Source organism: Cygnus olor, chromosome 3, assembly GCF_009769625.2.
Source record: "Cygnus olor isolate bCygOlo1 chromosome 3, bCygOlo1.pri.v2, whole genome shotgun sequence".
In the NCBI taxonomy this organism is placed as follows: domain Eukaryota; kingdom Metazoa; phylum Chordata; class Aves; order Anseriformes; family Anatidae; genus Cygnus; species Cygnus olor.
In genome coordinates this window covers 114,156,585-114,181,494 of record NC_049171.1, presented here as the reverse complement: position 1 = coordinate 114,181,494, position 24,910 = coordinate 114,156,585, and the positions used below count along the sequence as shown (strand labels likewise).

Sequence of the window (24,910 nt, the reverse complement as noted above, 5' to 3'; positions counted from 1 at the left end):
GTTGGTTTTCAGCTGAGCTATTTAAAAATCTGTAAATGTACCTCCTGAATTTCTGGTTATTTTTAAAGCAAATGATATGTTCTGAAATCTAAAACACTTTTTTTTTTTTTTTCTCTCCAGTAAACTTGAACGTGTCTGGGCTTAGTTTTGTGTTTTGGTGCACGTTAGTATTTTAGATCTGCAAGGAGATGGACTGTTGCAGCTGCACTGGGGAGCCCTATCATTCCAAGGTGCTCTTAAATTCCCCTTCCCCATGGGGAGAGGATGGTCTAGTGGGTGGCTGGGAGAAGGGCTGGCACAGGGTTTGGTTCTACAAGGTGATCGAGAAGCCTTGGGGTAGGTCACTGACCTCCTCTATTTAGCTCATGAAAAATAAGTAATGTTGTTGTCCTTTATTTGTCTATCTTATATAAAATACAGTCTTATAAAATATAAACTTCTGAAGGTTGGATCTGTCTCCCACTGAGTGGCTGGACATTGACTGCATTGTTCTCAGGAGGCAGGAGTGAGAATGAGGAGAGCTTGCCAGCCATGAGCAAAGGGACGTACTCATGGCCATTAACTTTCCTCATGGCAAGTAATGTTTCTGTGCAAGAAAGTGCTGTGGTTTTAGTTTTTAAGGATAATATGTCACAGGAGATGAGTGGTATAGCCCCAAAACTGCATCCTTTGGATGCAGCCTGTAACTGTGAGAGACCTGCACTAAAACTGGAAATCACGTCAAATGTGACTAATTTCAGGCTGTGCTGTGAACCTGAATCATGTCTGGGAAGTTGTGAAGGGAATCTGTCCTGAGCTTACGAGGAAATTTCAAATTAAGCGTTTGCATGAACATATGCTCAGTTCATGCAACCCCACTTGTACCTGCATCTGAGAAGGGGCTGCTTTGGTTATTTCTGGTTTATTTTTCAAGGAAGTCCTGCAGGGATCTCGTGCAGTTCCTCAATAGCTGTGTACCCATGGTTTCTTTTTCTTTTTTAAAAACATTTTAAGCAAGTACATAGTAATAGACTCGAATTTGGCAAAAACTTTGACCTTTAAATTTTGGTGAATTTAGATTCCATACAGAAGCTTGTTACTTGGAACAGATTTCTAAAATTCATTGAAATAGTGCTGGTAGAGCTGGTATTTGTCAATGCAATTAGTTTGGTGTGGGTAGGAAACAGGGACTCGTTTATTATAGTAGCATCCTCTGTATTTGGATTTCAGACTTTTCTTCATAAATAAGTGCTTTATCAGTATGTAGGGTGTAAAAAAAGGTCTTCCACTTTGGTACTGTGACTGTGAAGAAATGCTTGAAATGCTTTTTGTAGTCATGTCAGCAGCAAACAAAATGTTAGTACAGTGAAAGACGAGAATAAAACATCAAATATAATCACCCACTTGTAACATAACAGATGATACATCTTCACTGGGGATTCTAGCTACATTATATCTGAAATAGTACAATGCTACAGAATGAGAGAGGATCTGGAGAGGTGAATTTGATCTGGAAATTTCCTGCTTCTCCTTAGTCTTAATGATGGAAAAGTTGAATTTAAGCAGTAGATGTATCAGAGGGGGTGTGTAGAAATGAGTGCTGGAGAAGGTGCGCTTCTGTGTGCCCTTGGTCATAAGGTGTTACAAGGGAGTCAGTCATACTGGAGGACAAGTGGAAATTGGGAGGAACTGTCTGCACCATTAGCCAGTGCAACTGTGTACAGACCAGGACAGTGTATCCATATCTAGAGGGACTCTGAAGAGGAACAACCACCTACATAGGTGAGGAGATTTATCTGGCACTGAGTCCTGGTTCTGTAGGGGTGAATCACGCACCCAGAGACAAGGTTCAGGAGAAAATTCCTGTATAAGCTTACCATTTTGTGGCTGTGCATACCCATGCCTCACACCCCTGAGAACTCTACCTCCTTGAAGTAACCAGGCTGTGTTGTTCCTGCATGTGTTTGCAGCACAAAGTGGCAGAATAACCCCAGACTATTACAATGGGGCAGGGAGAGCCTGTGGTCAGGCTAGCCTTCCCTGAAAGCTTGTGTGCAACGTATGGATGTCAAGCATGCCAACCCACCACAAAATTTATATGCAAATGCACGATCTGCAGCCTAAATGTCTCCTGGATCATTCCCTACCATGGTTTTTCCCCCGCCTCATGTGCAAGCAGAACTCAATTGAGTCAGAAATATAAAGACCAGCAGACCTTTGTTCTTGCACTGGCCCACTGCGTGCATGCAGGTGGGATCTGTGAGCCCATGGGTAATTTATATCAGATGTTTCCCTTGCAGGAACAGTATTTGGGGTCATTTCAATAACTTGATACACCTGCGTTTTTCTAATAGGCTGTTAAACCATTTTAAACTGTCCAAACCTCCCTCCTTACAATGGGATATACAAAATCATGGTAATGCCATTTCTGAGAGGAACAAACTGCTGTCAGATCCCCCTCCATATCCTCAAAGAGCAAGTGTACAATTGCAAATCCATTGAACTGCACTCCATTATCTCTTATTAATGGGAAATTGTCCATAAATTGCTGAGGCGTGACTGGTTTCTTTTCCCCAACACAGCTGCAGTCTCTTTATCCTGCAATATTCCAGCCTCTCAAAAAATGAAAAGAGAAAGTGGTGAGTGGGGGTGGGAGTGATGGGAGGAGGGTGGCTGGGAAACCACTTGCGGCAGCATCTTCCAGTGGCAAGCAGGAAAAAGGAAAGAATTTGCTGTGGCATAGTGAATGTGAGTTTACACGAGGAGAAACTGCCCCACTCACATCACTGTGACCACAAACAGTAGCAGGATGCCCTTTCAGTAACACAGCCGTCTCCTCCTCCTCCCAATAGCTTGTCTCTGCAGCAGAGGGATGGGTGTGGGTGAGCTCTGAGTGTGACCCAGCTGTCACTGAGGGCCATGGCAAGTTCCCTCTTAGTTTTTATGTCAGATTTTGTAGCAGCTGGAAAGGAGAAATCAGTTTGATGGCTGGGTTTTCAAAAGGACTCAGCACTCCTTGATACAGAACAAAAATCTGTTGCAAACATTACAGAAGGAGATGCTGAAAGTATCTAAATCTGGCCCCAGGCTCTTGTTATCAATGGCTTTGTGCTGCTTGAAGTGGGAGGGATGGTGCAAAGTATGGTAGAGGGGGGCTGAACTCTTAAATCAGGACTCTGACACCAAGGTGTGTTGAAGTTTGGTCTAGCAGTGACCAGCTTTGCAACTCCTAGATCCTCATTTACATTCTGGATCCCCATGAGTTATCTGCCCAGGCATTGTACATCTTTTCAAGCAGCACACGTGCTCCTGGAACAGAGCTGCAGGTGTCAGGAGATGCATAACAGGGCAGAGGTCCGGGTGCACTCAGTGGTCACCCCGTCCATGTGGTCCCTTTCCTCCTGCATCATCAGAACGAGGAAACAAGCCACCTTGTGTCACAAGTAACAAAAAGCCATACAGTTTTCCCTCTGTTAATTGCACCACAGACCATTTAGCTCTGTAAACGAGCTGCTTGGCAGGCTTTCAGAACAATTACACAACTCCCTCTCCTCACCTCCCCACATTAGCATTGAGAGCAGGCCAGCTGCAAGGCCAATGAGCCTTGGCACCGTCCACCTCTTGCTGGACACCCAACAGGAGCCTCTGTCCTGCCAGAGGACAAAGCCACAGACACCCTGGGGCACCCTGGGCTCCCAGCTGGTTGGACTGAACCAGGCGGGGAGGAGGGAGAAGGCAGGGAGCTGCGTGGTGTAAGGCACAGCTGGGTTAGGGGAGAAATAGGACTGGATTTGTGGGATGTGCTGGGTTTTGAAGCAGGAAGTTTAATTGGAGAAAGGCCCTGTCACTGCTATGGTTTGGGGGGGCAGATGTCTGGGTGATGGAGGGAGTTTGGCATCAGCCATCAGCACGTGGCAGGGCATGGGGCAAGCCACCTGTCTGTGGCTCCGTCTCTTCACCTGTTGAGTGGAAAGAATGACCCCAACCTTCTCTCAGAGTGCTTTGGGATCGGCTACAGAGGAGACCCAGCAGGAATCATTAATGTTAAGCAGGGAGAATAGACAGCAGCATCTGCCAGTGCTGTGTAAGGGACCTCAGGTCTTGACCAGGCTTGATAGGGCATGGCCTCTTAAATATAAGGTCTGTGCTGTTGAGGGGGGCAGCAGACAGTGAGTTAGGGTTTGTGTAACCGCATGGGGAAATGTGAGCAGGACTATTGCCTCCAGGTTCCCATGACGACTTCTCACTACAGTAAATGTTACAGAACACAGGGTACCCTAAGTGTGAGGTTGCTCACCCACTAGTTACCAAGCTCTGAGCTCATTCCCTGAGGCCTACAATGCAAAACACAGTGGAAATTTTATTTTTATTTTTCAGTGAACAAATACAACTTTGTACAGTGAGCACCAGCTTGTCTTTCTGCCAGGAAGGTCCAGCACAGTTTTTTGAGCTAGCAAAATATACCCAGTCATCCCAGCTACAGAAGAAACATTACTTTCTGAGGATGTTCTACAGCACTGGAAGGATTCTAGAACTGGTTGCAGAAAATTATGCCATTGAAGAGAGAAGTGGCTCTTAATCCTTTGATACATAAGTGTTTATAATGGAATATAATATAGGTATTTTTCCCCAAAGGATACACGGATTCCATTAAATACTATTGCTTGACATAAATAACTTTTTTTTTTAATATTAAATTTAGGATGACATGTAGAGATAGATATTATGAAGAGATTCTCAGCTGCTTTGTATCAACATTACATTAATTGAAAGCTCGGTCCTTAAGTGCTACTTATCGATTTCTTTATTTTATTATTTCTCCCCCCGCTGCCCCCCTCCATTGTCTGATTTCTTTCCTATTCCATGAGGATTTTCCCTGTGCTCCGAGTCTGGCTGGGGGCTGATTGTGGGGAGACATTAAGCAGCCAAGTACCTGTGCCGCTAGAAACAGGGGCTTGGGCTGAGCCCAGCCATTCAGAGACAACTGTCACTTCCCGCTTGCATTTTGTGACATATTACAGAACGCTGCTGCTCTGTGCAGCAATTTTGTCATTATTCGAGTTAGAAAGAAAAATGGGAAATCCATTACAAGCCAGACTTTGTTATGACACAAGAGAAGAATCCCTGGGAAGTTAGATTAAATTCTCTTTCAAAATAAAATAAAAATGCCACTGTGTTGACAACATTAGATTTATTATAGTTTATATCAGAAAATCTAGGTATAGTCCTTGTCAAACTTCTTTAGATACTGAGATATGCAAGACAAAGCAAATCATTCCTCAAGTCATTGAAAGGGAAGTTCATTACTGAATTGGAATTAGAAGATGTGAATGGGAAGAGAACTGGGCAGCTTGGTTCCCTAGCTGGAGGCTGACTGCTAGCTGCCCGTGTGAGCTGCTCAGGACTGCTGGGCTGTGAAGCAGAGGGGTGTGTGGTGGATGTGTTGCATTTTGCAGAGGGTTGAGCAAAGATGTTTTATCCTACAAATGGAGCGGACTTGGAGAACGGCTCAGTTAGCAGCTATGGCTCATCTAAAGGATGGCAACTTCCTATACCTTGCTAACTGAATTTCTCCTGATTGTATACCTATATCTGGAAGAGGAAAAATGCTATTTTGTATGATTAAATCCCAGGGGCACTGTGCATGCTTAACGATTTTGCAACAATTATCCCAGTCCTACAATGAATTAGACACGTTCACCTCTGATACTCCAGACAGTGGTACTGGACATATTTGCAGATTAGGCTGCAGGCCTAGCAAATGGAAATTAATGGAAAGACTTTACTTTCCTCAACTGTGCGTTATCCTGGACTGCGCATCTTGGATGCTGATTCATCCCCTGTGATCTGCTCCCAGAGGTTAGGTGCATGCATGTGGGGAAGCTGGAGCTGTCATCATGAATGACTGAATTTCCTGCAGGAAAGCTTTCAGAAGGAAGGGGGAATGGGTTGAGGATGACATCAGGTTAGAAAGGGAGAGCAAGATTGCCAAAGAGTGTTAGAAAGGGAGAGCAAGATTGCTAAAGAGGAATGGGCACCACCTGGAGCAGATGCATCTGTGCTGGATAACTGGCCTTTGCCAGGATGCTGGGCATGGCAAGTGTGAATGTGTGGGAAGTAGCTACGTGTGAAAAATGTACGTATGTAAAATGAGATCACGTGGAACAAATATGCAAATAAATGCCATGTCTTTAGGTCAGTGGGAAATGTTCACAAACTTGTCAGTTTAACTTGCTTATTTGGGAGCCTCAAAAAGCAGGGGAGCAAGAGGTTTTTCACACTTCTGTAGTATTTCCCACTATTCAGGAACAACAACGCTAGAAAATGAGACTGTTATTTTATGATTCCCAGATGTGTTGATAAAAAGCCTGTGGGGGAAAAACACGTGAAAATATACAAGTGGTGCTCTCCCGGCAGACACCTGTGAAATAGGATGGGGGAAGAAAACTGCCTGTTCTTTGCAGGAATGGGTACATTGGCTGGAAAAGGAGTCGGGGGGGGGGGAAGGAGGACGAGGCTACGGAGGTTTAAGAGAAACGTGAAGACAAGGAAAACCGATGAGAGGTGAAAGAGCTTACCGGCGTGAATAAGAGAAGACAGGAGACTTAAGGATTGTTAAAATAAAATACTTCTATTCTGAAGTTTTTCTTCTGTACATTCAAAAGCTTGTGAAAGATTCTGCTTCTAGCTGTGAATTTAGCTTGAAGTCCCTGACTCCAGCACTTTGAGAGAGCATTAAGATTCATTTAAAATCTTTTATTCCTTTTGAGCAATAAACCGATATCGTGCTTTCCTAAATGAGTACCCATTAAAGGGACAAAGCTATGAAAGAGTCATTTCCCACAAAAATATGGAATCAATAAGGTTTATACGTACCATTTAGTGATGGCAGAAGCTTATGAAGTGTATGAATAAGTTTCCAATCACCTTTCATTTGTCTCCTAGAAGATGCACAGCACGCAGCACACCCAGCTCTTCCTCCTCCCCCATAGGTCAAACACAGCATCGGATTTGTTTATGCACCATTTGACTTTGCTTATATCTCCCTGTGACATTATAACTTCGTCTTTTATCTTTTCCAGCACCATTCAAAGGATGAATTCAAAACATGGCTTGACCCTGTGATGCACTTGGCAGCTGAGCCTCCCTGCATGGTCCCAGGCTCCGGAGGGCACTCAAGGAGGGCAGCAAGGGTTGGTTTTTCTTTCTCTTTCATTCTGTTTATTCAGCAAAGTTAATTTAAAGCTGATTTCCTGCTCACGTGGAGACATCACTGGGACTGGTGTCAGGAGGAGGAGGAGGATGGGTAAGAGTGGTTTGTGTGAATTTCCCCACCAGAGTCGAGCTTGGTCTCCAGACTGAGATTTCTCTTCTGATGGTGGAGGCCAGAGTTTGGAAAAGCACAGGAGTCACTGGGTTGGTGACTAGATGCTTGTGTGGTTTTCACGGAGGTGGTGCACCTCCTTTTCATCTTTGTGAATGGGAAAAATATTCCTTCCCTGGCCTGTAGCACTGAGGTGAAGCTGTATGTGCTAGAGACACTGCGAGGTGCTAAATAGTGTAGTAGCAGGGGGACCCATCCACGTCTTGCTCGGGCAAACCATTTTGAGAACAGCCTGTCAGTGCAGCTAATGGGATATGTCCCACGGTGTTTGTAGGTCATGAAATCTTTGTTCCCTTGTAATTGATGTTGGCACTTAGCACCACAAGCTGTGCTCCTGGAAGCCAACCTCCCCGCATAGCTGATTTTATGGTATAGAAGGCTTGGTGCTATAGCATTCATTCTTTCCATCATCCTGAACAATGAAATTAAGTCAAACTAAAAGCGTCTTTCTTTAGACTGAAATTTGCCCTTATTCTTTTGGGTCTCTTGCACGGTGGCAGAGCGTAAGAAAACCCTAAAACATAGAAATGTGGTAATAAATAATAATAATAAAAACAGTATTGCCTGTTTTATGTAATATTGAAGTGATGGGTTTACTTATGGCAGCCAATCTTTTACTTTGCTCTTAAAAAGAAAGGAAGTTATGACTACTTCTGGATAGAAATTGGGAGAAAACACCACAAAATAGGCCTTTATCTCGGCAGCTATTTGGTGCTGATTGATTGTGATTTAAATACAGAATTCGGAAAAAGAAAAAAAAAATGTTTTACAAAAGTTAGAATTGGAGGAAAAGATTTGAAATTTCTGATCAGGAAGCTGCATACACAAGGTAATTACATTTTCTGTGAAATAAAGAACAAGTGCAGTTTTATGCAGTTTTTCTCTGTTTCCAGCATATTCCCCTCACTAGCTGCAATCCTGTCCTGCTGCCCAGCTATGGGCAAAGCCATGGAGCATAGGAAAGGGGGCTTTGCCTCACTAATCTAGCAGGCTATCAAAGAGCAAAAAGATGCTTAATTCTGCATCTTTATTTTACGGAAGTGTCCTGATTCTTGGTGTGTGGGTTGTTTATGTGTGCGGGTATGCTTTTTAATATTTTTTTATTATTTTTCTCTTCCTTTCCCCTTTATCCTGCCTTTCTGCTTTGATCTCTCAGGGAAAAAAAAAATATATATATATGTAGCAATTCACAACTTACCCCCCTGAGTAGGGGAGGCAGGTGGGCAGTCCATTCTCAACTCGGCAGGTGCACAGAAACTCTTATTACTGTTAATGTGCAAGTGACATGCACAAAAGAAAGAATTTGTCTCTTTTATATATATATTTTTTGGAATGTTGTTTTCAGACAATGCAGTAAGAGGATTTGCATGATAATATGAAGGATAATGGATTTCTGGCAATAAAATCTAACAAGCTGCTTTATGAGGTACTTTGTATATTTCTTATTTGTTTTATAGGAGCAGCAAGAAGCCCAGGGATATGTCTCTGTTGCAGGAAACTCTTTGTATACGTTACAAATAGTCATGCTCTATCTGTTTTCTGTCTGTTTGCGTTGGTTTTCTCTCTTCTCCCTCACTCTGAAGTAAGCACATATGAAGGCAACACATTTGTATGGATGTTTTTTGTCATCGTTTGTCCTGTGATAATCTGAAAAGTAAAACCACATCAAAGAGACACGTAAGCAAGTTTCTCTCCTGACAGCAAAAACTCACAAAAATGGATGTCATGTCATGAATTGACATGAAAAAGAATCCAATTTGAATAATAAAATACTTTTTCCAAAGTGCTTGTTTTCACACTAATGCAAGTAAGCCACATGTGCAAGCACTCAGCCCTTATTCTGCTTGCCAGTACCAGGGTAGGTGTGATAATTTTGTCATCTGTGCTGCTTGGTTTTCCTGTGCATTAGCTTTGCTTCTAAATTAAACTCCACACTATTAATGTCTCAAAAAAATAATGTGATAAGTTAGCTCATAATTTTTAGAGAAAGGAAAACAAAAAACAACAGCAGATTTAACTGTAGTCCTGGTTCTCAGCTGTGTTGTGTCTGCAAAACTCCAGTGATTTTTTTTTTTTTTAATTATTTTTTTTCTAGAAACTGATGCATTTACTTTGAGGACAATAGATCTATCCTGATTTACATCAGCTTATGACCTGTCTTTGGATATTGCTTTATGGCTATATATATTTTTATATATATATGATATATATAATTATATATATTTCATTTTGCTTAGAAATCTCAGTCCTTCTAAATTATATGAACAGTAGTTTGTTCTGGATAGGGGGAGAGAGGGGAGAGAGGGAAATGCAGTTTTGAAGTATGACTTATCTTCTGCTTTCTTGTCCCAATATGTATCTTTATGGATAGAATTAGCAGGCAGGAAAAAATAAGAACTGATTCAAAAAAAAAATCTAGGGAAGATTGTGTGATTATCCCAGTAGGAAACAAATTTGAGTTAGGGATGAATTATGCCCATAGCACTACATTTAAGAAAGTAAATTTTAGGGAGTTATAGAAGTGAGTGGGCCAGCTCCACTGGGAGGAAGCGGTGAAAATGGAAGGGGTGGGAAGAAGGCTGGAGGATGCTAACTGGAGCAGTAATTAAAGCAGAAGAGGTCTTATCTCCTTTTGGAAAAATGCTAATTAAAATAAAATAAACCCTAAAGAAGAAGAAAATCCATGAGAGGAGAGCAACATTTCACAGGGGAGGACTCAACAGCTGAAAGCAGAAAGCGAGTGCTGGGAATTGAGGAATAGTGGCAGGAAAATAGTGGAAAGAACAAAATAGAAAGCTGGAGTAGTCAGAAAGCAGAGTAAAACAAGTGGTGAGCAAAACGGGGGATTTCATCAGCAGGTAGAGTGCTCAGCAGAGCTGCCAGGCTGTGCCCCAAACTCACGGTCCAGTACAGACCATGCAAAGGCCTCCGAAAGCTTTATTTTATGCTCTCTGTTTACTGGTCGAAGGAGATGGTAAAGGAACTGGGGGGGCAAAAGTGATCTGTGGCTTTACATGAGATGCAGAGGGAAAGGAGAGCATATGGGCTGTGAAGGCAACACTGGGGACCAAAGCGATATGAAGTGAGCATCTAATGGGCGGACAAGGACTTCTTCAGAAAAATGAAGCATTGAGGCTGCAAGCAGCAGTGTTTCTCCTGAGGCTCTTTTTGAGGGCTTAAATTGGAAAGGCTTGTGAAATACTGTAGTTAAATCAAGTGAACGTTTCCTGAGGGATTGCCCAGCACATTATTGTGCAGTTTCTCTCAGGGAAGGGAGAGCTGGACTGGACTGGGGACAGGAGAGGAGTAGTAGTCTATTTTAAAAAAAAAAAATAAATAAATAAACCATCATTAATAAGGCCAAATACTTGCTAAAACTAGTCAATGTTGCTGTGGATAACACAAACCAGGATGTATTGGGGAAAAAAAAAATTAAACAACAACAACAGAAAAAAACAGACCAGAGAATATATACAAATTATTAAGAAACTTAACCTGGAAAATAGGAAGCAATGATTTTTTTTTTAGGGGAAATTCAGTGGTAGAGAGGGGCCTAGGGAGACACATCATTGCCCTGTAGTCTATGTCTGAAATATGGCCGTGCAGGAGCCTTTCTCTAGCACAAATGGAAATGCCAGGCGCTAAAGGATGTCTGAGCTTTGGAGATGCCCTAAGCCTCAGCACTGAGGATGGGTTTTTCCAAGGAGCCCTGTAGGAATGGTGAGAGTGGCCTTGGAGAAGTGACAGCTTGTACTGTCCTTTCGTCCTTGTGCTGGCAAATGGCTCAGCACGGTTTGGAAGTACTTGGTGTTTCTCAGGTCAGGACTTAGGCGTGTTTGTTTTTCAGCAGGATGCAGGGGGGAAACGGATGCAGAATGAAAACCAGAAGGACTTCCAAGAGGAATAGAAATGACTGAGGCTATGGATGAAGGCGTAACTAGATGTTAATGAGAGAAAGTCTGACCTACAGGTAAGAATAAATAATTCTTAATTCTTTATGTGTCATGAGTAGAAAGGACAGTGTGACTTAGGGCAGGAGCAGCACATATGGAAGCTATAAAATGGAGATGACAATGTTATCCAGAATTAGTATGGACAAAGCTCTTATGAATATTTATGTACTTCATGGATCAGTGCTGGACAGGTAAGGGACGTGTTTTGATCTAGCAGATGTCCGTCTTGTTTTTAATCTAAAACTATACCCTTAATATAGAAAGATAAAGCCTATATTTCGTTGTCAGCTGGCAAGTAATGACTACTGTCAATGTGAGCGAGTGTCCTGAGCCCCTAGCCATCCTTCCCATGCTCACTGGCAGGGAAAAGAAAGTTCCTTCCCGCATCCTCATGGCTGGGCAGGTCCCATACGAAGCAAACAGTGTGTAAGGCTTCAGGGGGATGTGTTTGATGCATCTGGAGCTGTGATGGTGGGGCAGGGAGGGCCAGGGCACCAGTGCCTCCCATTGCCTGGGATCTACCTAAGGGGCTCCTGAGCTTTTGGGGACTGCAGGGAAGGATGGTGCAGTGGTTCTGGGATATAGGAGGTAGGAGGCTATAAAAAAAGTAGTTTTAAAACTTTGTTATACATCAACCAAAGCCCTAATAAGATAACTGTGGGAGTAGTTGTTCTTCTGCACATCCAGCAGCGTTGTGCTGCTTTTGATGTTTATCTCAATTTCTCCTTCACTTTTTATTTGAATCTGCAATTAACACCTATAATGAAAAAGGAGGAGATGGCATGCTGTTGAGAAATTCTGGTGTTAATTAAAATTATTAACAATTAGAAGAAAAATAAGCAAGGAAAAGGAGGAAAATAGTTAGTTTTGAGTATTTTTTTAATATATTTAAGGTGGACTAAAGCCCAGAGATTGTTTCTAATGAACTCACTACAAAATTAATTATGAAACTTGGCCAAAAGAAGTTACTGTGAAATTCACTCTTTTTAGGAGAACTAGCATTCTCTGTGCTCCCTTGAACAGCATTTAGGCTTGCCAAGGCCTTTGTATAGGGCTGCATTTCATTTCTGAATGAATTGCCCTAATTTACAGAAAAACAATTGAGGAAATGAGCTCTGGCAACAATGGAGTAGGAATGGGAGTGCGATTCATCTTAGCAGAGTGAGCATTTGGGCTTCGATGAAAGTCGTGTTCAGGGAGGAATGATGCAAAATGGCCCTGGGTTTCTTATGAGAGCAGTTCATCCACCGAGCTGCGACACCATGCTTCTATGGAGCATTGCATCGGCAGTGTTAGCCCACATCTGTCATCCCCCAGGAGCCTCATGAGAGCTCGGAGCTCACATTGTGCTTGCAGCCTCTGCCACTGAAATCTTTGCCTGTGGGTTGCAAGAAATGGGTGTTTGGCACCTAATTAACCCCGTGGGTGTAGGAGCAAACCTGTTTTGAAAATGAGTGCTGGCCACCTGACATCGCTGCAGTGTTTCCAGAAGTTTTACCTGCTCTGTGCAAAACTAATTTCAGGTCCTGTTCAGGAATATGCTTGAAGAAGATCCAGCAAACAATGCTGGAGAAGAGTAGAGCAGCAATAATGTGGGTGAACACAGAAAGTGACCGCCTCCACCATGTCCTTCTGTGCCCTGTTGGGCACTCAGCCCCACGATGAAGTAATCATCACTTGCTCGTTGGTGTCTGTGGGAGGTTCATCCATTAGGCACGGGGTGAGAAGCTGAGAAACACTCAGAAATGGGTTCGCACTCTGAAACAATACAAGGAAATTCTTTGGAGCAATATTTCTATATTCAATTTCTTATCAAATTTCTTGCACTTCCAATATTGGAGAGTATGACTAATTGCTTCACCTCTGGAGAAGTTGTTATGCAGAAAGGGTCATTAGTTTCGCAGTTGGTGTGGGTTCTGGAATGTGATGTGGGAGCAAAGGATATTTCTTGGCATCAGAGATCCTCTGTGGCTTTCAAGATACTACCTGCAATTAGGCTTTCTATGGGAAATCCCATAAAGCAAGGTTTCTCAAGCTGAACAATGCCAGACTTTGGAAGAGACTGTCAAGAAACCCTGAGAGGTTCCAGGTCTCGGATTGTAAGCCATCTCTGCAGATTTGATCCAGTCAAGCTAGTGATGAAAACCACTCTGATTTCCCGGGGAAGGCTCTCATAACTATTTAAAAGCCTCTCTGGGGCTGAAGACCGTTACCCAGCCTTATAACTTTAAGACTCTTGGGGATCAAGAGAAATAAGCCTGATGCAAACCGTCTGACCAAATTAATTGCAGTGGAAGGAAAGAAAATCTATCAGAGAAATGAATCCCATGGACCTGTGATTTTATTTTTTTTCTTCCCTTTTCTTAGCTGCTGGGTTCATTTCTACATTATAACATGTTGGCTTTTTTCCCCACCTTCTTAAGCTGTTCTTATGACAAATGTTCAGCTTGTTTTCAATCTAAGTAACCAATTTCCTTCTTTCGGTGTCATGGCATCTTTCACAGAGGAACTAGATGTGACTGTTGAGAATTAAAACCCTAAATGCCCTTCCCTCGAGACCCATAACTTGGTTTTGAAGCAGTCATTTCTCAGTTGAAAAATTCCTCTTTAGTGAAAGTTCAGGTAAGGACAAGAAAAATCCTTTGAACTTGAACATTTCTCACATCAGCAAGTAAATTAGTCACCTAATCTTGCCAGATCTTTCTGATGAAGAAAGGCATTACTGAAGAACTGAAAAACTCAATAATCCCTAGCATCTTAATCCTCACAGTTTGCCAGAGAAGTAGAAAGTTACTTTTTTTTTTTTTTTTTTTTTTTTTTTTTTTTTTTTTTTTTTTTTTTTTACTTCTCAGATCCTGAGCAAAGCATTTCAGGTCTCCTAGAGAACTGGCGTTTAAATTTAGGATGGCTTAAATCTAGGATCAAGGTCAGTCCTACTGCTCCGTTCTTCTTTTTAAGATAACACTACAGCTTCAAAAGTCTTACATGGCAAGTATGGCCATGAAAAAGAGTTGTTTCCATGACATTTTAGAGCTGAGTGATTCGAGATGTGGAGGGGAAAACCAGGAAAATGCAGGGTTTGTTGTCTGTGAATTTTTATTTCCTACACTTGAGGACTTAATTTTTATTTTATTATTATTATTTATTTTGATTTATTTTTTAATTTCTTAATCTTGGAGGTAGAGGGGAGGATAAGTGTTTTCACACCAGTTGTCCTCATAGCAGTATCTCTGAGCATCCTCTCTGGGAAGGCCATAGGAATTGCAGGCTGCGTGTGCTATGCTTCATCTTCTTGGGGATGAATTATGCAAAGAGTTTTGGCCAAGCAAAGGGTGACTGCTGGACCTGCTGCTCACTTACGCTGTCTCATAGTATCTTACTATATCAACAACATCTTCTGGATCTGCTGGAAAACGTGGTGGTAAATCGCTGGAGGTTTTAGCCTTGTTGTTATGGGGCAAAAAGCATTAGGCAATGACTCCCTAACCTGCCCCAGTGCAAACACACCCCAAGGCCGGCTCAGCCGGGGCTGCCATGGATCACTGTAGGTAAGAAATGCAGTACTGTGCATGTGCAACTGCCTGTGAGCCTGAGGCTCTGATCTGGCTGTGGGCTAGATGTACTTTATGTATCTACTCATTTAACCAGGCATAAATATAGACAAATAGTGGGAAGGAACTGTCAGTAGCAAAGAAAGGGGGGAAGATTTACTGGGGGCTGGTGGCACTGTTGACAGCCTAGCTAAAGAGCTCATCTGCATTTCCCCCCGCCCTGATTTAATACCATTTCTGAGCCCTGCCTCCCAAGGATGATTTCTGCTTTGTCAGAGTCAGAAGCAAGAGAGGCTTCAGCTTGCTTTGCATCAAACTCTGAGCCAAAAAATAAACATATAAAAGAGAAGTAAAAGGGGGTGCCTGTCAAGCTGATAACTTGGTGCATTATTAGGGGTGACCTGTCAGATGTTGTGTGGGAAAACCACCTCAGATAATAGAATATGGGTGGGCTCAGCTAAAGCTACAGAGAAGCGTGGGAGCCCAAATAGACTCAGTAAAACATAATAATAATAGTAATTAGAGATTTTCACTGACTAGTCTGTCCTGTACTTGTAAAATAATAGCTTTTTCTACCTAGTCCATCAGTCAAGTGAGTTCAAATTCACTTTGCTGCAGTCCCTGATAAATGAAATTCATCCTGACAGTGTACGGAAATTTACTGTGATTTTTGGTCCTGGGCTGACATCCTTCCAGGGAAGTTGCTTGCAGTTGCCAAAGGGCTGACAACACTGCCCAGTTCTGAGGGAACATCAAAGTGCCAAAAGTGCCCTTGGGGTGGGCTTTCCTCCTGGGTGGGGCTGGGAAGCACAGCCCCCATCTCAAGGCCTGGGGGGCTTGCTACAGCAGCATCCTCTCTCCTGAGAAGTCCCAAATTATAGCCTTTTCTTGCCCCAAAGAGAGGAGGCCAGAAGGGAAGAAAGACTGTGACCTTAATGTTCCACATCAACCAGTGTTACCCCAGAAAATGCTGAAACAAGGTTACCAGGAAGGGCAGCCAGATGAGATATATGACGTGTGATATGGTCCTCCCCCAGCACAGTGCCCATGTGGCAGGTTATTGTGCTGAAAGAGCCCTTAAGTAGGTTGGGTTCATGGGGAAACTCAATCCCAAATGAAGAAGGTAGGGAAAATGGCTGGATGAGCGCAGACACATGGTACAAATTGCACATCTACAGACTATAGTATGTTTCCAAGCTCTGAAAAACAACCAGTGCACACTCAACAAATTTTATATCCAACTCTACTCATAGTCAAGGACTGGATCGGGTCATCCGTGATCAGTTTTGATTGAAATATCATTCAAGTGAAAATTGTTTTTCATGCAACAGGAGAAACCCTTCAGAACCTGGCTCATTGCTTGAAATGTGAATGTCTGATTTATTTATAAGACTGTCATGAAAATGCAGGGGGTTGTGACAGAGCTCAGGGGAAAGTCCCCTAACTGACCTCTGCCCTTGCAAAGCCATTATAGACAAAATTGATATTGGCTCAAGGGCGTTGTACATCAGTGAAATGTAACGTCAGTTCAGATTTCATCACGTCATGCCATGAGAAAAATCAATCAGTTGCTCAAATCAAATTCAGTAGAAAAACAAAACAAAAAGTGCAGAAAGCTATTCAGGCATAAGCCATTTGGAGGGGAGGACGTAACACAGGTATTGTTTGCTTCAGGTCTCCATAATAGCTTCTTTTTTATTTTTTTCTACAATTGTAGTTTCTGCAATTTGCTCCTTTTGGAATTAGAATTAGCATATATCTAGAAAGAATTCGTGGTTGTGGGATTTTTTGTTGTTGTTGTTTTGTTTGTTTTTGTTTTGAAATGATGAGTCAAGAAAAAAGATGTTAATGCAACTTAAGTTCTCCTGCCAAATTCCAGAATAGATCTAAGCTACTAATATAGATAAGTAGGCAAAACATGACACACTGGTCTGAATCTGTTGTTATTGGTAGGGCTTGTAGCAATACCTGTAGCTGTCTCACACTCTTCATCCCTTCTTATTAATCTTGTAACAAGTCTCTTGGGCGGGCAGAAATTTCAATTCCAAATATCTGCTTCAAGTTGTTGGATAACTGTGGGGGCAAAAGGAGCAGAGGGGTGTTCAGCAAGAACAGCCCAGCTGGTCAGAAATACAAGGGATATACCCACTAGTAAGGCCGTATTAAAGGCCTGCATCTTGTTGTAGGAATGTCTTATTTCTTTGCTCAGCTTGGAGCCATAGTCACTTTTCATTGCTCACTTGGCTGAACTTCTGAGTAGAAAAATTGAAATGCTTGCGATGTGTCTAAAAGGGGGTTAATTGTTTTTCATTTCCCCTTTATGTAATTTCAAGGCCGGACTGTTAACAAGGCCCGGAAGCTCTGAGCACTTACTCTGTCAGCCTTATCCAGTTTAAAGTCAAACCTGCAAAAAATGAGATGTTTTGTGTATTGAGTTGTACACTTGCAAGTCCCAGGAATAGACCAGTGTGTCCCAGTTATCAGCCTGTTTTGGAGTCTGAACAGATCATAAGCCCACATTCTGCTCCAAAACAGATTGATTAATGAATCCTACAGCAGCTCTTTCCATCAGAGGAACAGAAAGCTGTTAACCTGTGAGCTGGCTGAGCATTACGTCCCTCTTTTAGGGGGAGATAACATCCCACTTTTAGGGGGAGATAAGGGACAGCCTGTGAAATGTGGTCCCTCCAGAGCAGAGCACACAGCAGCACCGCAGAGCGGCTTGTGGCACAGAGCAAGCAGCTGCTGTGCTTGTACCCCATGGAAAACCCCAGGTGAGTTTGCAGGAACAGAACAGTCAAAATAAATCCCTCAGCTGGCTGCACCTCAGCAGAACTGTGTCAGTGTTTCATAAGCTGACGGAGCTGCTGTTTGTCCAGGGCACTGAGTCCCAGACCCCACTGGTTGCCTTACCTAGCTGTTAATTAAGGAATCGCATCTCCAGACCAACCCCGCAGAGTTTGGAAAGTCTCGAGAGCCTCTGAGAATAGCCACAGCCATTAGCAAAGTGGCAACGCTTAATTAAATTCCCTTGCACGTTTAAAAGCTGTAGGGAACCAAGCCAAGACAATCCCCTTCCTCAAAAAAAAAAAAAAAAAAAAAAACATCTTTGGGTGGGATTCCTCTCTTCCAAGAGCCAACTTAATTTTCACGTTCCCTGCAGCAGGTGGGTTGATGAAGGGAGCCTTCCTCCAGCACTTACCAGGCTTTCTCATCGCTCTGCATTTTCTCCCTACTCCAGCATTTCTGACTCTGCCTTCTCTTGTTTCTGTGGGGGAGGTTTTCCACTTTATTTTCTGGCAGTGGTGTTGATTTCTGAAAATACTTATTATCTCCGTAACCTCAGACAGCCAATTTCCCGGGAAATTTCTCCCCATCCTTTTGAGAAGCCTCTTATGCAATTACAGGCTGCAGAGCCGGTATTTCAGCATGTTTCTGCCATCGTGTGTCCCCCACACTCCCCCTCTCGCTTACCACCAGCCCCACTCAGCTATCAGCAGTGCCTAAAAGCCTCTCCGAGCTCCGTTTTCCTTTGGGGGATGCAGAATACCTGGGAAGATCCCTTGGAGAGCTCCATGCTTGGTCCCCCAACAGGCTCATCGTTTCTGGCCCTGCTGCCATGTTTCAACATAAGGAGGACTGAACCGTCCCTTTTCCATGTGTGTTTTTTGGGGCTGTTTTTTTCTTTTTTTTTCTTTTTTTTTTTTTTTTTACCCTCTGCCTGGTGTGTCTGGCACCAGGGCAACAGCTGCTATCTCCCTGTCTTTCCATCCCCCAGTGTCTGTTACCTGAGCTCCCTGCATCTCATGGGTATTGCAGGCAGCGTAAAGCAGGGAGGTTTTGTAAAATTTCCAGATATCTTCAGAGGAAGAAATCTCCCTCTATCCTGTGCACCTCTGTAGTGGTACTGAACACATGCTAGTCCTTTCTCCACAGGCTGAGTGCTGTGAAGGTGCCAATGGCTAAATAAACACCCTTGTCTCACCTGTAGCTCAGTCAGGCTGCTTGTCACTGCGGTGCTGGCTTCTAATGAACCCTGGCAGCCACAAATCCCTCTTCTGATCCTGTCTCAGGTGGACGCAGGAGAGCTCTGCTGTGAGATGTCGCGGGCATCACGCTGACAGCCCTCCCCGACCCCCGTCCCTCCACGTCACGCTGAACAAGCTGCAGGACAACTGGGGGCTGTTGCTGCAATGACAGAGGGCACAGCAGTCCCCCTGCTTGCACCCAGAGCCCTGCTGCTTCCCAGTGCACTGCTGCCATCAGCCAGGTAATCTTCATAAAACCAGCAGGGAAGAGCAGGGGTGAAGGCTCACGCAAGCACCGCAGCCCAGTTTTGGCACTGCAATAGAGCCACATCAGCTGAGAGACACAGCTCCTCTTCTTGGCAGATGGGAATTCGTCAGATTTCATTCTTCTTTCTCATCTAAAAGGTGAGAATTGTACAAACAGGAGAAATTACATAATTTTTAAAATTTTCTCATTTAAACAGCAACTGCTGTTCTCTTTAAACTGCCCACCAGCCTGCACCAAGAGGCACTCAGACCTCAATGTCACTGTGCACGAAGCAAAGCATAACATGGGTAGGAAGGATCTACACATCGTGGCTTGGTCTTACTTCAAATGGGGGCAATGCTAGCACGTGGTGTCTGTGCAAAGTGCATGTGAGCAAGCTGCACTCTTCTGAGTGACATTTACTCCTTAACTTCAGTGTGTGTAAGGTGGTGGACTTGTCATTCTCCTGAAACAAACCTGTCCCCCTCTGTTAACCGAAGGACAAATGTTTCCTCATCTTTTAAGGGAGTGTGACCAGTTTCTCAATCTTTTGTTCATGAGAATTATTTCCTACACACGGAGATTATTTTGTCTTTCACGCAGAAGCTTGCCTTATTTCTTTTTTGAAAATGTGATTGTGTGCAGGAAGGGGAAGACCTTGCCCTGACTGAAAAGAACTGAGAAGGACAATTTCTCCATGAGTGTTGCAGTGAGACAACCAAGGGATTAAAAGGGAGAGGTAATAATACAGTTGACGAGGTAAAATGCCTGTGTCTAAGGAGCTGAAAGCACAGGGATGTACAACACAAGGTGGCCTGACATGCAGCAGGCTAGGAGTCCTGCACACAGGGAATGCAGCGGCAATGTGGTGCTGTCGTTCACTTCTACTGTTCACAGGTTTATGTGACAGAAGCTGGGGTTTGTGAACAATTTCTGCCCATGCTGTTTGCTGTTGGACATGCCAGCACAGCGCACCGCCTTGTGTCAGATGGCAGAGCCCACCATGACAGCTTGGCAAGGAGCCGCTGCCGCCACCCAAACCGAATGCAGCAGTTTGGCACTGGGATCTCTAGGGTGCTTAAGGTTATGGTCTGCAAGCTACCAATAAATGTTTGAGGTCTGTTGGATTTTATTTATGGCTTATAAAAGTAGTCCTGCTGACCTAAATACTACTTATCGGTAGCTTTCCTTTGTAGGAGCATGGTAGGAACTAGGAAGCCACATTCACTCATGCTTTTGAGAAAATAGGATGAAAGCAACTCTTTTTGCAGGGATGGGCTTTCTTTGCTAGCTGAGAGAGGCCCCTTTTTCCCTTCCTTCCCAACACTAGAAGAAAAGACAGGAAAAGCCAGTCTGGCCTGCTGTTTAAGTATTTCTGTGCTACAGGTAGCTGTCTGTTGTCAAAACCAAAGACTGATTTGGCCAAAACGGCGGGATGTGAGATGTCTGAAAATAGAAAGAGTGCCCATATTGAAGGGAGATAATCCATTCTGGGTGTCTCTGGAGTGCTTGTGGCTGAAAGGTCTGAGGAGGATTTTGTATTTATTGCTTTATTGCTGAATCAGGTTGTTGGAAATTAGCCTCCTACCTGGCAGGTCGTGGCTTTTGCAGGCTCCCTAGCAGGCTGCATTTCTCTGCGCAGTGAGGGCTCACCTATTCATCAGGCCATGACCTGTGTTGAGCTTGAATGCATTTCAGGATGGTCCAAATCAATTATTGTTACTTCAGCAGAATCAAGCATAGGATTATTTTTAAAGGGTTTTAGCTTTTAAAAAAAAAAAAAAAATCTAAATAGACTTGTGCTGGCTAATCTATCAATAAGTCTGTCTATATACGCTGGAAGTTATACATAAATGTCTTATGATTTTCCAATCTGTTTAAAATTGCAGTGAGGCTCAGGCCTATCACCATCCACATGACAATGCCTTTTAGCTTGGTAGAAACCCTGAAATGAAGACGTCCAACTACAGCAACAAAAACTGCCCAGGAACAATCATCACATTCAGCTAAGCTGCATGAAACATATTGCAAGGGACACCAAACGCCAAAATAACCAGGCAAAATGCAGCATGATCTGTATAGGTGATATAAAGGGAAAAATAATATGGAAAGAAGGACTGTACATAAAAGTTGTTGATGCGTGCCTAATGCCTTGCTTGGGCAGAGTGAGGGGCTGGCAGGCTCTGCTCTGCTCTCCTCAGGTGATCTTCCTGCAAGCACTGATGCAGAAATGTATTAGGCCAGAAACAGGACACATACGGAGTAAAAACCACTGGGTGTCCAAAAAATAGTTCCCTTAATAAGGTCAGATATTGTTAAAAGAAAATTTGCTGAAGAAGTGAAATAAGTACACCAATACTTTTTTTTTTTTTTTTTTTTTTGCCAGACAGAACACAGTGAATGAAAATATAGCTGATAGGTTACTTTTCTGTCATTATGTTGTGCTCTTCCTTTCATCTGTGGATGAGGTCTCCATATTTCACCCTAACAACTCCCCTGAGTATTGATCTGCTGCTCTTAAATCCAGTCCTTAATGCAATTAAGTTTGCATCAAGAACCTGTGTGGCTGTGAGCAGCCAACACGGAGGAGCTTTTAGCTGACCCATCTTATGAAGGCGTAATATTAGCTGATTTGAGAGTAGAAAATCATCAGGAAATAAAAGGTGTCTGTACACAGAAGAGAAACATAAAGAAAAAAAAAAAAGGAAGAATTCTGTAATGGCCATAATTGGGTACATACCCCATTACCCAAGTTATTTGCAAACAGTTCACCCATCCCCTTGGTGACTGCTGTATTCACCACACTTCTTGGTTAGTTGGCTCTCTGTGATTTCTCATTAGCCAATTACTAATTACTTTCAGGAAGGGGGCTTGTGTCCCCCTCTCCTCATCAGTGTTTCTTACTGAGTAGCTGTGATAACAGCTGTCTTTTGTGTTTTTTCTCAGCGCATTCAAGGAAGGAACTGTGACACCTGACTTGGGCCTATGAACTCTGTAAGGAGCAGGCACCTGAAGCTATGAATCTCAGTGACTACATCTCTTCGTGGATCTACATCTAAATATCTTAATGGACAGTCTTTCATGTTAACAGTATAGTGAAAACCTTAGCTGAACAGGGTCTTCAGTGTAATGGAAAGGAGGCAGCCAGATCAGTTTCATGAGGCCATTATATTAAAAGGAAAAAAAAGGCCCCTTGAGCCAGTGTATCAATGATTATTTATACTGATCAATATCTAATGCAGTAGAAAGCTGTCCTAAATCAGGCTGAGGTTGTCTGTGGTTTGTGGGCAAATCTCTCCTGGCTCCTCTTTCCTGGGTCATTTCTACTGGAATAAGAGCATGTTAGTTACTGCCATGTAGGAGAATATAATATACAGATTAAAAGTACAGCAGCCTTTTGGTTAGAAATCCGAATTGCTCTGTCACCTGAAATTACAGTGAGATAAATCCTCTGACCAAAAAAAAAAAAAAAAAAAAAGTTACAGTGTCAAAACAGGAACCTAAAGAGTTTTTTGATTGTTGAAATTTCACTTTGAGGAAATAGAGGAAGAAACAGATTTTTTTGTTGTTGTTGTTGTCATCACAATGCATTATTTTAACTAAGAAAAAATACTGGATTTTTTTTAACATTTGTTTGCTAGAAAATTTGTTTCATTTGCTGTGCCAGCACCCCATTGGTAAGTGTAGAAATGCTGGAGATGATCTTACCCCAGGGCATGTCTATAAAGATAACAGCTGCACCAACTAAGCAGCATTTTGTTCACACCTGTATTTAGTATTTATTGCCATGAAGGTCATGACAATGGTGCCCCATTTTGAGTGATTATTTTGTTACTATCTAGGTTAAACTGAAATAGGACACTGTGCATCTGAAAAAAGCCTCCCTATGGAGATATGTACCACGGTAATGAGATGAGAACCCAAACTAATTGAGTTATTTTGCTTTCAGAGCATGCGTAGATGATCCTTATTCCTACAAAGTATTCCTACACATTAACAGAAGTGAATGAAATTTAGGGCCTGATCCTTCTTCTTTAGAAACTAGTATGAATTTTGTAATTGGTTTAAGATTACCAAGGTTTATGATTTTAAGAATGGTCCTTCACTGCTTTTAGAGACAAAATGACATAGAGGATCAGATCTACAGTCCCTGATCCGGCTGTACAGATATTGTCTATGAGGGTATCTCCGCTGCTGTAGGGCTGCAGCTGTTTCTACATTTCTGTGCTATCCTGCTAAACTCTTACAAGAGCATGCTCCATTTGCAGCGATAATGAACCAATTAAGAAAGTAAAATCAGCCAGCCTTCTTTTAAAAGGAATCAATTTAATTTAAAATTTTTAAATATACTAGTGCTCTCCAGATACTGAAATTACACTCTTTCGTGTTCTTAATACATTTGAACAAGATCAAGTAGTAGCAACAAAATATTCCATTTCCATGGAAATCAGCATAGTTTTCTTTGCCTCTAATCAGACCACTTTGCTGAAAGCTAAACTGTTTATTTTTAACCTTTCAAAGATGAAAGCTTGCCGTGCCTTTCACGTCTGGAGTGTAGCTGCTCTTCTCTGCTTCATTAGGTCTTTTGGCTTCAGCCTCACCTGAAACTGAGATCTGGGCTGTGGGACAGCAGATGTGTGGAAGATGCTATTACCTCTTCCTACCCATGTAGGAAGGAGCTAATGCAGAAAAGAATTCAGGTGGGGGCAAGAGCACTCAAGTGAGGGAACAGCCGGATGGAAGGAAGTAGCAGAAGATAGCATAAAGAGGAGTAGGGCAAGGGAGCAAGTAAATCAGCAGGATTTCCTAAAGTTCTTCCTTTTCCTGCCTACTCCTGCACTGCGGTCTCCTCCTTGATGCGGGTATGTTAACTTGATGCTTGTGAGCATGAGCAGGACAGTGGTGCTAGGCTGACATGTCTTGGGGAGGTAGTTTTGGTGTTTCAAATTCCTTGGGAGGGTCTGAAGCTGGTGGTGTTTGCAGAGCTCCTGTAGTCTGAGCCCATGAGCTCCACTGCCAACAAACCGCACTCAAAGGATCGCGTCAAGATTACTTGTATTGCTGTTGGTAAGACTTTTTTTTTTTTTACCCTCTCTCTTTTTCATTCTTGGCCTCAATAGAGATTAACTTCTTGATGTATCTGTTTGTCCTCGATGTTGTTAAAAGTGACGTATCTGAGCATAGCTGAAAATTAGCTATAGCACTTCTGCTTTCTTTATCCACATTCTTGTTAAAAGCCATAGAAGCATTTGAGTACAGCTTGGGACGTGAATCTCCAAGGGTACGAGTGGATATCAGCTCATCAACTTAATGGCCAGTTCCCTTTAATTACTCTCTAGTTTGCACAGCAAAGTTGTGCAGAGGTTATTTATCTCTGCTGATGACACACGGCAAGGAACCAGCTCCTGCTCCCTGTATAACAGCTGTGACTGCTATTAAGAGCAACCAGCAGTGAAACTGCTTCCTTGCCAGTAAAGTCAGTAGCTGCAGCTCCTAATTCATAGGGCACCGAGCCCTTGCTCTGACCCTTTCACCGTGTACATAAGTTACTCCAGGGTTGAGCTGGGGAGAAAGCACAATGATGACCAGAAGGACCTGATGGGAAAGAAACAATCTCCCTCACTTTACTGTGAGTTGTTAGCATTCAGATAAGATTCTGATTAAGGTTTTCATTTATTACCTATTGATCTGTGATATTTACCTACTATCTCTTTTTTCTTTTTCTTCTTTTGATTGATTTGATCCAGCTAGATAGGAATTAGATACAT

General features: G+C 42.8%; 1 long non-coding RNA gene across 2 annotated transcripts in view; it reads left to right on the top strand.

The window, feature by feature from the left end:
* LOC121068263 overlaps positions 1–21,193 on the top strand; it is a 37,396-nt gene extending 16,203 nt beyond the window's left edge. The window contains exons 2-6 of one of the 2 annotated variants that reach the window (XR_005818760.1): positions 7,062–7,172; positions 11,214–11,333; positions 18,941–19,137; positions 19,788–19,881; positions 21,032–21,193. This is a non-coding gene — a long non-coding RNA (uncharacterized LOC121068263). Of the gene's footprint in view, positions 1–7,061; positions 7,173–11,210; positions 11,334–18,940; positions 19,138–19,787; positions 19,882–21,031 lie in introns of both variants that reach the window. The other variant, XR_005818761.1, reaches the window with a different exon arrangement.
* Positions 21,194–24,910: the final 3,717 nt, after the last annotated feature.